The sequence below is a fragment of the Bubalus bubalis genome, chromosome 18, assembly GCF_019923935.1.
Source record: "Bubalus bubalis isolate 160015118507 breed Murrah chromosome 18, NDDB_SH_1, whole genome shotgun sequence".
Classification (NCBI taxonomy): domain Eukaryota; kingdom Metazoa; phylum Chordata; class Mammalia; order Artiodactyla; family Bovidae; genus Bubalus; species Bubalus bubalis.
The window spans coordinates 5,777,750-5,790,164 of NC_059174.1; the positions used below are offsets into that span (position 1 = coordinate 5,777,750).

The following is a 12,415-nucleotide window of genomic DNA, read 5'->3' on the forward strand; positions in this document are numbered from 1 at the left end:
TTTACAGGTTGCAGACTGCCGGCTTCTCCTCGTGTCATCCCGTGGAGGAAGGAGGGCAAGAATGCTCTCTGGGGTCCCTTTCGGAAAAACACTGACTCCCTTCATGTGGGCTCAGACAAGACCTGGTGCCTCCCCAGAGCCCCGCCCCCTAATACCACCACACTGGGGTCAGGGTTTCAATGTGTGAATTTGGGGCCGTCTCAAACGTCCAGTCCCTAACAGGAAGGCTGGGGTGGGAGGTCCTGGGTTATGTTTTCCCTGGAGGTGGGGTGAAGAGACTGGAAAGGAAAGCAGGACAACTCCAGGTGTACTGATGAATGCATGCTGCAGTGGATAAGTGGGCCAGAGTCCTCCCCCCAGGGAATTCTGGGAATCGGCGTCAAAGATACTGCCTCTGAGTTATCCTGAGGGGCAAAAGAACTGGGGTCCTTACCCATCAGTTCCCCATCTGTCATTGGTTGAGAACTACTCTTGTTTATTTACTTCTAAGCACTTCTTCACAGTATCCCAGGACAATATTTGCAATACTTGGGGCAGGCTGATACTAAAATTCAAATTTATCTGAAATTCCAGACTTAACCGGGCATTGTGTATTTTATCAGGCAGCCCTTGGCCCACCCCGACTGCCCCGTCAACGAGTCGAGCCACATCTGTAGCCAGAGATGGCTCCCAGCATCACAGTGGCTTGTGGAAGGAGGGGTGGAGCTGGACTAAGCTATTCAGAAAGCCACTTTCTGCATGACCAGAAAAGTCTTTGGGTCTGGACATCAGTTTAAGGGAAGGTCTGAAGGCTTGGAAGGAGCTAGCATTTCACACAAAGAGAGGGATGGCGTGGGGGAAGGCAGAGGAAAGATTTCCAGGCAAAGCAAGCATTGTACAGAAAGAGGACTTGTTCTCTGTTACCTTGAACTGGAATCTCAGCATTTGGGAATGACCTTCAAATTGGAGTTGTGGGGCTGGTGATGATGCTAAGGCTGGGTCACGCCCCATGCTCCACCTGCGCTTCCTGTGTGTCTGGCAGGATGCTCACAGCACCCGTGATCCCATGTCATCCTGAGGCTTCAAGAAGTTAGGTGACCAGCTAGAGTGGTGTCCAGTCGGATCTGAACCCAGACTGCTCCCGAGTCCGTGCTTCTCACGCTGCTTGGATCATCAAACACATCTCTTGTGTGTTGAATTATGTCTCCCCCCACACCCAACACCAAAGATGGGTTGATGTCCTGACTCCCAGCCCCTGTAAACAGGAATTTGGAAATAAGGTCTTTGCAGGTGACATCAAGTTAGGACAAGGCCCTAATTTGAAATCAAGTTAGGTCACAAGGGTGGATGAATACATAAGCTTTGAATTCTAGTGACTGTAAGCAAGATGAATAGACTCTAGAGACCCATGCCACACTGTGGCTACTGTCGGCAATGACGCGCGTTTCCATTTAAAAACTTGTAAAGAGGGTAGATCTCATGTTAAGCGTCTTATGTCTTGTCATTGTGTTCAGTCATGTCTGACTCGAAATACATTTCTGTTGTTTTAAGCCACCCAGTTTCTGGCACTTATTATTATTATTGTTTTCCCTTTTTATTTTGTGCTGGGGTATAGCCGATTAACAATGTTGTGCCGGTTTCAAGTGAACAGGGGGACTCGGCCTTCATGTGCATATGAATACATACAGCATACGTGTCCACTCTTCCCCAAACTCCCCTCCCATCTAGGCTGGCTGGGGCACTTTGTGCAGCAGTCCTGGGAAGCTGGTGCAGCACCCCTTCTCAGCTTATCAAGAGACGCCTGGAGATGTGCCCTGATCCCAGCGAGGCAGCTGCCCCAGGTGGCCGGCCCGGGGGCCGTGCAGGGCCCAGGTGGCCGCTGCCTGCCTTCAGCGGGCGTGGATGTTGTTCCCATTTCCCGGCCCATTGGCAGTGACACCGAGGGAGGAGCCGGGGCTGCCCACAGAACGATGCACATCTCAAGGGCAGTTAGACAATTAGCTCGCCCACAGGAACCCTGCAATATATGCGATATTTGCTTTCCCAGGAAGGCCAAGTGCAAGGTCCTGCCTGCTCTCATGACCCGGTGTTCCTCCCCAGCAGGAAGGGGCCAGTGCCCATGGCTCCCACCTCCTTTGCCGTGTGGATTTAACCTCTTCCTGTCCCCCGTGCTCTTAGATGTCCCACACAACTTCCACAATGTGGATTCAGTCTATTTGATTGGGCCCTGCCTTTCTTGGAATTCTCTTCAACAGCCAGTGGAAACATAATTTATAGAGGTGCATGTACCCCATCTTTCATGTAAGAAAAAAATGAGTATGTGTCCTGTCTCATTCTAACGAATATTTGAAACAGCCCATTGGGACTTACTTAGTGTAGGTGGTCAGTAAACAGGAAAGAAACAAAAGGTATGGAAATGAACAAGGGCCCCAGGGAAAGGCCAGGGCCCTCAAACCCACGTGCTCTTGTTATAAGCACGCTATAGACTGATTTGTCTCTAAGCCTCCTACAAACAGGGAGAGACCATCAGTTATGCAACTTCCAGAATCCCTAAACACGAAACAAGACAGTAATTCGGGAAAAGCCCAGCTCTTCTCTCAAAGCATCTAACAGAGCTACCCAGGTGCGTTTCTGGGCTGGTGGTGGGCTGCAAGAAGCCTCTCCCAGCCCCTGTTCTGGGACCCCTTTTCACTGAGAGGACAGGGGAGTGGTAAGATGGAGCTAGAACACTGCTCGGACCTGGTGTAGAATTTTTAAGCCACAAGGAAGTATCTAAACAGAGTCGCGGAAGAAACCGGACGTACATCACAAGTTTTCTCCACCCAATTAAGCTATGTTGGAATGAGAGGGCCTTATTTACAGAGGACTTTTTCTCTATTTAAAAGGAATACAGCGCAGTGGAGACAAATGTTTTCATCTTTAAAAAGGAGAAAAGTTACCCATAATTCTGCTGGCTTTAGGTAGCAACCATTAGTATCTGTGTTTCTTCCCCTCTTTTTTTTCCTTCCTGGTTATGCTGCGTTTGTGTCACACTGAGATCACTTCCACACACCCGTGACACACTGCTTCTTCTCCTAACATCATGCATCTCGGCACATTATTATCCATTCTTCTCAACTGCAGACTCTTAGGAGCTGACAGTCCACGGAGGGGAGGCGTCAGCGTTTATTCCTCCCCTCCTGTGTCGCTGGGCACTGAGATGGTTTTAAATACCTTTGCTGTCAGAAAGAGCGTTCTGATAAACATCTTTGTGCATCAAGCAGTTTCCATAGTTCCCATTATGTCTTTAGGGTGGTTTCCCAGAAATGGAATTACCGGGTCAAAGGTCGAGCACAGTTTTTAAAGGTCCCTGAGACACATTGCCAAATTGCTCTCCAAAAGGTTTGCAGCCATTTAAATGATCAAAAGCAGCCTTTGAGAGCCTGCTTTCTTCTAAGCAGTATTGAGTGCTCATTAAAAAAAAAGAAGAAAACCTCATTACTAACATGATAAACAAACAAACGGCACGTTGTTGTTGGTTTGGAGTCTTTTTGTTCAGTACTTCAAAGAGGCGAATTTGAAAAATCCAAAGAAACACAGCCGAAATTAAATGTAGGGGCTCCCTTAATCTAGCACTTGGGCTGGATGGTTTCTAAGGAGGTTTTAATATATGAACGGATGAGAGAAGCAGACTCTGGAGAACTGTGTTGTCATTTTGGAGAACTCTGCAATAGTGCCTGCCGGAGGCTGTGTCCCTTCCCAGAGCTGGAGAGCCATCTGCACTCTGTGAGTCTGAGGCCTCAGAGATGCTTTATACACAATCATAATAGTTTCTCTTTATGTGTGTGTGTGCGCGTGCGCTAAGTCGCTTCAGTCGTGTCTGACTCTCTGTGACCTCGTGGACTGTAGCCCACCATTTCCTCTGTCCATGGGATTCTCCAGGCCAGAATACTGGAGTGGGTTGCCATGCTCTCCTCCAGGGGATCTTCCCAACCCAGGGATCGAACCTGAGTGTCTTATGTCCCCTGCACAGATTGGCAGGCGGGTTCTTTACCACTAGCACCACCTGGGAAGGCCCGCCCCCCTTTCTCTCTCTCTCTCTCTATATATATATATAGAACAACTGAACAATATATGTATGTTGTTTTAGTTGTTCAGTTGCCCAGTCGTGTCCAGCTCTTTCAACCCCATGGACTGCCTCACAATACATGTATATATACACACACACACATACATATAAGCAAATAAACAACATTCATATGATGTTTTGCAGTTTTTCAAAGGGTGTTTTTTCCATGTGGAGAATCTCGTTTCACCTACAAGATAACTGAGGTGTGGGTTCAGTCACTTGTCTACAACTCACATGGGTTAGAAAGTGGACCAGCAGGGTGAAAGCAGAGCAGTGGGCCTTCTGCCTCCCCAGGAGCCCTGCTCTGACACCTGCTCGGTTGCCATGAAGACCAGGGTGTCCTGATCAGAAGCTGCCTTGTCCTCACAGGTGGGGCAGGACTGGGCCCCCCATGGGTGGCTGCCAGCGTGCTCCCTGCATTTCAGCCATGCCCAAGGTAGAAGGTAAACCTCATGCCAAGAGCCCCCACTGGCAGCAAAATCTAACATGCCCAGAACAGATAATCTGGTGTTCGTTTGCCAGGACGGCTGTAAGAAGTCGCCACCAGCGTGGTGGTCTGAAACACAGATATTTATGTGCTTACTGTTCTGGAGGCCAGAGGTCTGAAATCGGGGTGTGGGCAGGGCCACGCCACCTCCCGAGGCACCGGGGAGAGTCCGTTTTGTGCCCTGTCGGGCTTCTGCTGACCATGGGCAGAACCTGACTTGTGGCCGCACACTCGCGCTCCAGCCTCTGTGGTCACACCGCCTCCTCTCTTGCGTGTCTCAAGGCTCCCTCTGCCTTTCTCTCATAAGGACACTGGTCATTGGGTTTAGAGCCCGCCCAGAAAATCCAGGAACATCTCATTTCAAGAGCCTTCGCTAAGCCAGGCCCGCGTACATTCTTTCCCCAAATAAGATCGCATTCACAAGTTCCAAAGGTTTGAGATGGAGGCCTTTTTGAGGGTCACGTTTCTGCCTGTCACAGGTCCAGAAGTCCGCTGCTGATCAGAGGAGTTTAACATCTACGGAAACTTCCCCATGTTACCTGTCCATGCAGGTACACAGACACGACAGGCCACCCTGGCGTAAAGTTTTCTCATTGCGTTTACAACAGAATATGTAACATGACCTAGAGAGAACATGTTTACTTAGGAATTTACTGAGTTAATTAAGTTAACTGAATTCCAAGCTCTGGGACTGGTTTGCCCTTGACGTGGGCACATAACTTCCCTGAACCTCAGTTTGCACGACTGTAAAACAGGTACCTAGATGCTCCCCTTGTTGAATTTCCTTGTTGAAATTGCCGGCGTCCAGTGGAGTAACACCAGACAGTGCTTTGTGAGTGCTTGAGCGCAAGTAGGATTTTGAGGACTGAATCCAGGGTCCAAAAGGTGGAAGACGTCTTCCGGGGGCTTCCACCAAGGGAACTTGCTTGTGTGTTGGCGAAAGAGATTCGAAGAAAACAATCCGCGTTGGCGGCTTTCCACAGTTGCTAGGAGTCTGAGCGAGATTCAATTGGGAAAACTAGGTTAGTGCAGAGGAGTCCATTCCTCTTTAAAAGCGGCCACTCATCTCTAATAATAAATAATCCAAACATTGGGATATTAAAACAATTCGTTCTCGGCATTGGAAAAGAGGTCGTGTGTGTGTGTGTGTGTGTGTGTGTGTGCGCGCGCGCGTGCGCCTGCGTTTGTGTGTGGGCGTGTTTTTAATATCCCACCCTGCCCACCAAGCCCTCACCTCCAGGAACTCCAAGATTGAGCAAAATCCTACTTACGTGCCGCGGATTTAATATAGCATCAGGCTCCTCTAGGTCCAATAAAATACCAGGTTAAGAGTATTAATTCCTTGCAGCCCTGATGGGTCCCAGCTGTGCGCGCGGAGGGTGTGAGGGTGTGTGCCCGGACAGCCCCGGTGCTGACGGGGCTGTTCCACCTCGAAGCACGTGCGCCTGCCGCACAGCTGTTCCGCAAATCCTCCGCCACTTGCTTAAAACCCTCTATGAAGCTGTACTGCCTCTGGGCACAATTAAAAGCCGTATACTACATTTCAGCAGGTAGTGTTAGAAATTTAGGCCGAGCCAAAAAAGAAAAGAGAGAAGGTGGAAGGGAGGAAGAAGCGATTCCCTGGTTAAGGGGGCATTAACCTCCTTACCCCGCTATGGAATCCATAAAGCTTCTCCACGCCCGCCGCGTCCTCCAGCCTTGAGAACGCGGGGTGGACTTGCTGTGACAGAGAAGGCTGTTTCTCTCCCACCTCCTTCCTTTTTTCTTCCTTCCTTCCTTTTCTTTTCCTTTGTTTTCTTCTTTCTTTCCCTTCTCCTTTTTCTTTTTTTTTCTTTCCCCTTCCTTCTTCCCTCCCTTCCTTTCCTCCCTACTTCCTTCCTCTTTTATTTTTAAATTTAATTTTTTAATTTTTCCTCTTTCTTTATTCTCCCTTCTTTCTCTTCCTTTTTGTTTCCCCCCTTCTTTCCTTCCCTCTTTCCTCTTTTATTTTTCTCTCTTCTTTCCCCCTCCCTTTCTTCTGACCTTCTCTCTGCCTCTTTTCTCACTTTCTTCTCTCGGTGAGTAGTCAGGCCTGTCTTCAGGGAAAACTTAAGAACGGGGTTGAACTAAGTAAGCTAAGAACTAAGTTAAAATGTGAACCCAGCCGAACGGTGAAGAGGCTCAGATTCCGTTCTCCCTGCAGAAAAGGGGCCAGAAAGACCGGCCATATTCACTCGGGAAGCCAGCTGACATTGCTTCAGCTTAGTGCCGGGAGGGCCATGGATTATTAGCTCCTTGCGTTGCCATGACAACCCACTGATGTAAGTCTCCATATACCCATTTCCCAGAAGCAGCAGCAGGGGGCCCCCCATGAAGCTCGCATCAGTTCCTCTCCGCTCTTCCCCATCAGGGGTGGGGACTGTATGCTGCCCGTGACTTCGCTGTGCACGTGGCCATTGCCTCCAGCCCCAGGACTCACGTGGCCCTTTCGCTTCCTTCCTTTTGGATATATGAACAGTATATGAAGATGCGTTTGCTCCCCTTTCTGTAGTCTCTGCCCGTCAAGGGGAGAGGTCTGATCTTGTCCTTTCTTGTCCATACCCGGACAGTGCTTTGAGTCGGACTCCCCGCTGTGTAAGAAAGAAGGGGGTGGAGAGGGCACAGCGCATGGCGGATGTGAGGGAGACCCTCCCCATCTCAACCCTTCCCGACAGCCAGGCTGGCGCCAGGGGTAGAAAGCATGCTGAGAATTCTTGGCCCTGGTGGAGGCAGAGAACCATGGGTTAGGATCGAGTTTAGACGATTTCCTAGGATTATCGGAGCTCGTGTGACCAGGCCTGTAAAATGCTATAAAAGCTTAACATCTCACCCTGTAAAAATGATGTGGCCACATCTTCCACCTTCCACTCCCTGGGGACGGACTGACGGCAGCCAGGAAGTGAAACTGACGTTCACCGAGAATCTGTTTTCTGCTTCTCAGGCACTGTCCCAGGCTCGTCCACGTGGCCATTTATTCACCCTCTTAATGTCTCCCTGGCATCGTAAATTCTTGTCCTGGTGGGATGAGTAAGGAAACTGAGACCTGGAAGGGTCTCATCACTTGTCCCTGATCATTTCTGATGCTCCAGGCTTTTATCCTGCTACGCCTCCCACCAGCAGCCTCTCAGAATCTAGACCCTTCACCCGCCAGTTCTAAGAACATGAAATAATGTGAGTGGGGTGAAATAATGCTGTTTAAAAGTAGGCACGTTATAAAGAATTATGTCAACCCGATTCCCTGAATCCTGGGAAAATTCATATGCTCGTGCCCCCCGATTAGTGAATCAAGTGAAACTGATTGATATACGGCGACAATAGTTAAGAAGCAGGCAGCCCTGGCCGAGGTTTGATTAAACCGATACCCCCCGGTCTCCCGCTGTATCAAATCACTGGCGAATTGGTACTATTAGGATAAATTACTGCAAGAGGCACTGCACAGCCAAGCTAAATAAACTCTGCATTCTCAAGCCCCGTGATTGTCTTATTAAATAATTTCTCTGCCTCTTAAGTGTGGACTCGGAGCGCTCGCATTCTGAAAGCCCTCCTGATTAACTATAGCCTTGGCCTCAAGTTGATTTTATAAACTTCAGAGGGTGCCCCAGAGGGTGAAGCTTCCTGTTGTCAGTTCAGCCTGTTGCTATAGATACCGAACTTCACAATCAGTAATTAGAGCGTGCCCCCTGCCCCAGAACTGGTCAAACGGTGCAGAGCGCTCGGCAAATGGTCTTAAAAGCGTCCGCGCTGGCATGAAAATGCATCTCCAATGGTGATGGGGTTTGTTTTATTCATGCACTTCTGTGGGGGAAGAAAAAACACTGGTTTATTGGAAGCCATAGTAAAATGTTAAGTCACGATTACACTTTTGAAAACACAACCAAGTTTCCTTATCATGATGTTAAGGATAAGAAAGGTGATTGCCAAGAATGTGGTACTACACAAAGATGACTGTCTGACAGCCACATAAAGGACAGAGTTCATTCTTACTCCAATTTAGTATTTTTTCTCTTATACCCAAAACATGTTCCACAGCCTTCCCCTGACCCCGGAAAGAAATGCCTTTATCTGGAAGCAAAATTTCTTGTGGAATGATGAATAAGTTAAGGGAAACTGTTGGTGGCAAGAAAGAAAGTTGATGGGTTGGGCTTATTTTATTTAGTAGAGCAAAACAGATGTGGAACATTTGTGTCTTAAAGCATTTTGGTCAAGAGAGAACTAAATTGGTTAGAAAGTGTGCAATTTTGCAGGTGTTATAAAAATATAAACCAATGAGTCCATACTCTGTTCCCTAAAGGGAATGAGGAATGAAAATGAAGGTTTGCAAAGACACTTTGCTGGACGCTTATATATTTCAAGTTAAAGTGGCATTACTGTCCTCATTTTAAAGCTGCAGAAACCAAGCTCTGAGCGCGTTAATGGTTTTTCCCCAACTCACCCAGTTTTCCTCACATAGCCAGGATTAGAATCCATGTCAGTCTGACTCTGAAACCTATTTTTTCATTTCTGTTTTCCCCAAGGAAAGATCTCTCCCCAAATTATATAAGGATCCTGCAGACTCCCTGTCAGTTTATTCATCTTCCAGTTTGAAAATACATCCTAAATTCAGAATGATGCATATTTTAAGATCATGTTAAAGTTTCCTTATAAGTGTACAATACAGAAGTGGTCTGCCAAGCCAAGAATTTTATTGACGTTTCCAAGCACTTTTGATTGTATTTTTGATTCCTTATAAACCACCCTAATTGCCTTGTTGATTTCAAACACCCTGAGAACACTTCCTAAATGCTCCCAGCATCCAACAGTGTGGGAAAATAAATGGCTTACAAGAATGATTTGGGATGTACAAATAAAGCCTTTGAAGAGACTGTGTTAGCTAAAGCTTGGCATCGTAACAGCCAGGTATCTAGTGTGTGTGTGTTTGTGTGTGCGTGCACACGCGCTCAGTCACTTAGTCCTATCAGACTCTTGGAAACCCCAGGGGCTATAGCTCCGGTTCAGTATGGCTTCCCTGGTGGCTCAGATGGTAAAGAATCTGCCTGCAAGGTGGGAGACCAGGGTTCGATCCCTGGGTCGGGACGATCTGGGCGGCTCCCACTGTCACTTTCAGGCCCAGTAGCTGTGGTGGTGTAGGTTAGTCGCCCCACATGTGGGATCTTAGTTTCCTGACCAGGGATTGAACCTGTGTCCCCTGTATTGGAAGGCAGATTTTTAACCTCTGGACCACCAGGGAAGTCCCCAGGGTGACTCATCATTTGATGAGTCTGCATGTGAGGAATGAGGCAGGGAGATGCTAAGATGTGTCTGTCACCCCCCTGATCCAGTAGGACCCCGGGCCAGGCTAGGGGCTAGGGGTTAGGAAGGAAGAATGTTTAGCCAGGAGACATCACTTCTGACCTGGCGAAGACACCACCACCCACCAAAAGCATTTGAACAGGATCTGAAAGTTCTTGGTGCTAACTCCACCTTTTCCTCACCGCCCCCCACCCCAACACACACACACACACATCTTTCCTGTCACTCCCCAATCCTTGCAGATTTGGATAAGCACCTAATTTTATTAGTTTAAAATCCCCTAGGATCCGAAAAGATTTTAAGTGCTTTTTTAAAAATGCCTTTTAATACTCCCAGCCACCCTGTAAAGTCATTATCATTCTCCCATTACTAGTAGGAAAAACCAAGGTTCAGAGAGGTTAAATAGCTCAGCCGGGGTCACACAGCTATGAGGCACTGGTGCCAAGACTTGGATGGAGGTTCACTTTGAATCCTGAGCTTCATAACTTGTGGATTTCAGTAGCAAATAGCGGTGGGACCGAAGGGTCTGGGCGTTTATTTCCAAAGGCTGATTTCACTTGACTGCAGAATTCTAATCTTTTAACAGCATCCTACTTATTTCTAAAGTGTTGGAGTGAATTTGCCAAAAACTTGTAAAGTACATCTGTGAGCTGGTGGGATTTGATTTGAAATTGGGGATAACAGAGCCTCTGGAGCAGGCTTGGTCTCCTTACATATTTGAATGCAAAATGGGACTGGGAAAGCCACAACGCATGAAGGTGGTCATTCAGTTGCTCAGGCACTCAGGGCCGATTCTGGTGGCGTGTTCTGAAAACTCCACAGAAAGGCAGCATTGTAATCCCAGTGCAGAGGGAACTGAGGCGTCACCAAACGGGGCCGAATGTCACTTCTCTGGGTTAGCAATGTTGTTTTCCATTCACTGGAGAACAACGGTCCAAGTTCATTGTCCCCACAAAGAACTCTGTATTTCCTTTGATGCTGAGAGTTTGCAGTTTGGGGTCTTAATAGCAATGCTTCTGAACAATGCTGGTTATAAGAAGTTTCAGGGTATCTCCAACAGGGACTGTTCTACCACGTAGACCTCCAAAGTGTTCAGATGCCTCTAAGAGAAAGCAGGGAGAAGCCAGGTGGTCCCATGCTTGCAAAGTCTCTAATGGAATTACATTGCACTATTTCTGAAACAAAGAGTTTAAATTTATCTCCTAATTTCCTCATTTTTATTAAAAAATTCACAGATGATAGCTTTTTAATTTCAGCTTTTATGAAGTGAATGACAGTGACTGGTTCTGTCCCATCCACTCAAAAAAAAATATTACGGTTTTGTTTCCGGGTGCTCACCTCTGTTCAGGATTGTGTCCTGAGGGGTCCCTGCCCTGCTGTGGATACTTACGTAGCACACACCCTTCAGTGGCTCAAAATTCAGGTGTTGTGCAATCTGTCTATCGGGAATGCTCTCAGTATGTCAAAAGTGGAGGAAAAATCATTTGAAGTGAGTCAAAAAAAATTTTTTAAATAATAATACAGCCCATGATTGTGTTTTGAAAGCTCCATACGTTAGGTTTAGACTGCAGACAGCGGCAGTTTATTTTTTAAAGGCTGCTGTGTTTATGCTGGAATGACTTTCATTTGGGAGGTTTTTAAGGACATTTCAAGGCTTTCATTGAAAATAAATTACTAAATGCAATTGATTTCACACCAGGTACTTCCCGGTATTTTTTTATGGCTTGTTTTATGTGCCTAGCACCGTGCTTACTATTTACTAAAATCGAAACCATTCTTAAGTTAATTCATCAAATGATCAATGGATTAAATGGACATCTCGCTCTTTCAACGTGGCAGGCCCCATGCTAGGCATTGGGGCTCAAAGACAGACCGTCACAGCTGGGCTCGCAAAGTGCTCATGGACCAGAGGGAAGAGAAAGATGCTGGGATTCAAAGTGGTGAAGAACTGGGGGGTCAGGATACCTGGGGGATGTCTGAGCTGTACTGCTCAACCAGCAGGGTTGTCTCTGGTGGGTCACTTCATCTCTGAAGTCTCAGGATCCCCCTCTTCGTTAAAGAGATAACAGAAATAGCTGACACGGAGTGCTTACTCCACACTCACCCCTTGGGTGAATGAATTGATGAATGAATCAGGATAACCCCATACAGTTGCCCTGTTTGGTTGCATTCCCATTTTACAGGAAAGGCCTTGAAAGGGAATTTGCCCAAGTTCATGGTCACCAGTTGGTAGACTTAGGATTTCAAACCCAGAGTGTCTGATCCTGACCTGCACCCTTGACTTTTCCTCTGATAGGACACACGGCAGAGGGGCTAAATGAGACCATTCACACATGGTGCTTAGCACGAGGCCTGACGATTGGCCCTTGAAAGATGGTATTTTCAATGGTTAAATAGTAAAATTAGACAGTTAAGTTAAAATTAAATAGTTAAATGGTTAAATAGTAAATTTCAAACTGTGGTGCTGGAGAAGACACTTGAGAGTCCCTCGGACAGTGAGGAGATCACACCAATCGATCCTAAAGGAAATCAAC

At 47.3% G+C, this 12,415-nt stretch overlaps 1 protein-coding gene and 1 long non-coding RNA gene across 3 annotated transcripts in view; one reads left to right on the plus strand and one right to left on the minus strand.

The window, feature by feature from the left end:
* Positions 1–12,415, plus strand: part of WWOX (WW domain containing oxidoreductase) — a 917,133-nt gene that overhangs the window by 824,013 nt on the left and 80,705 nt on the right. The gene's annotated exons all lie outside the window — the stretch shown is intronic.
* LOC123330219 lies at positions 1,095–6,719 on the minus strand. 2 transcript variants are annotated; one of them, XR_006545950.2, is made up of 3 exons: positions 6,620–6,719; positions 5,846–6,086; positions 1,095–1,234 (listed from the first exon to the last, which is right to left on the minus strand). It is a non-coding gene; the product is annotated as an uncharacterized LOC123330219 (long non-coding RNA). The 2 variants fall into 2 exon arrangements; XR_006545951.2 differs by lacking the exon at positions 6,620–6,719 and adding an exon at positions 6,223–6,409.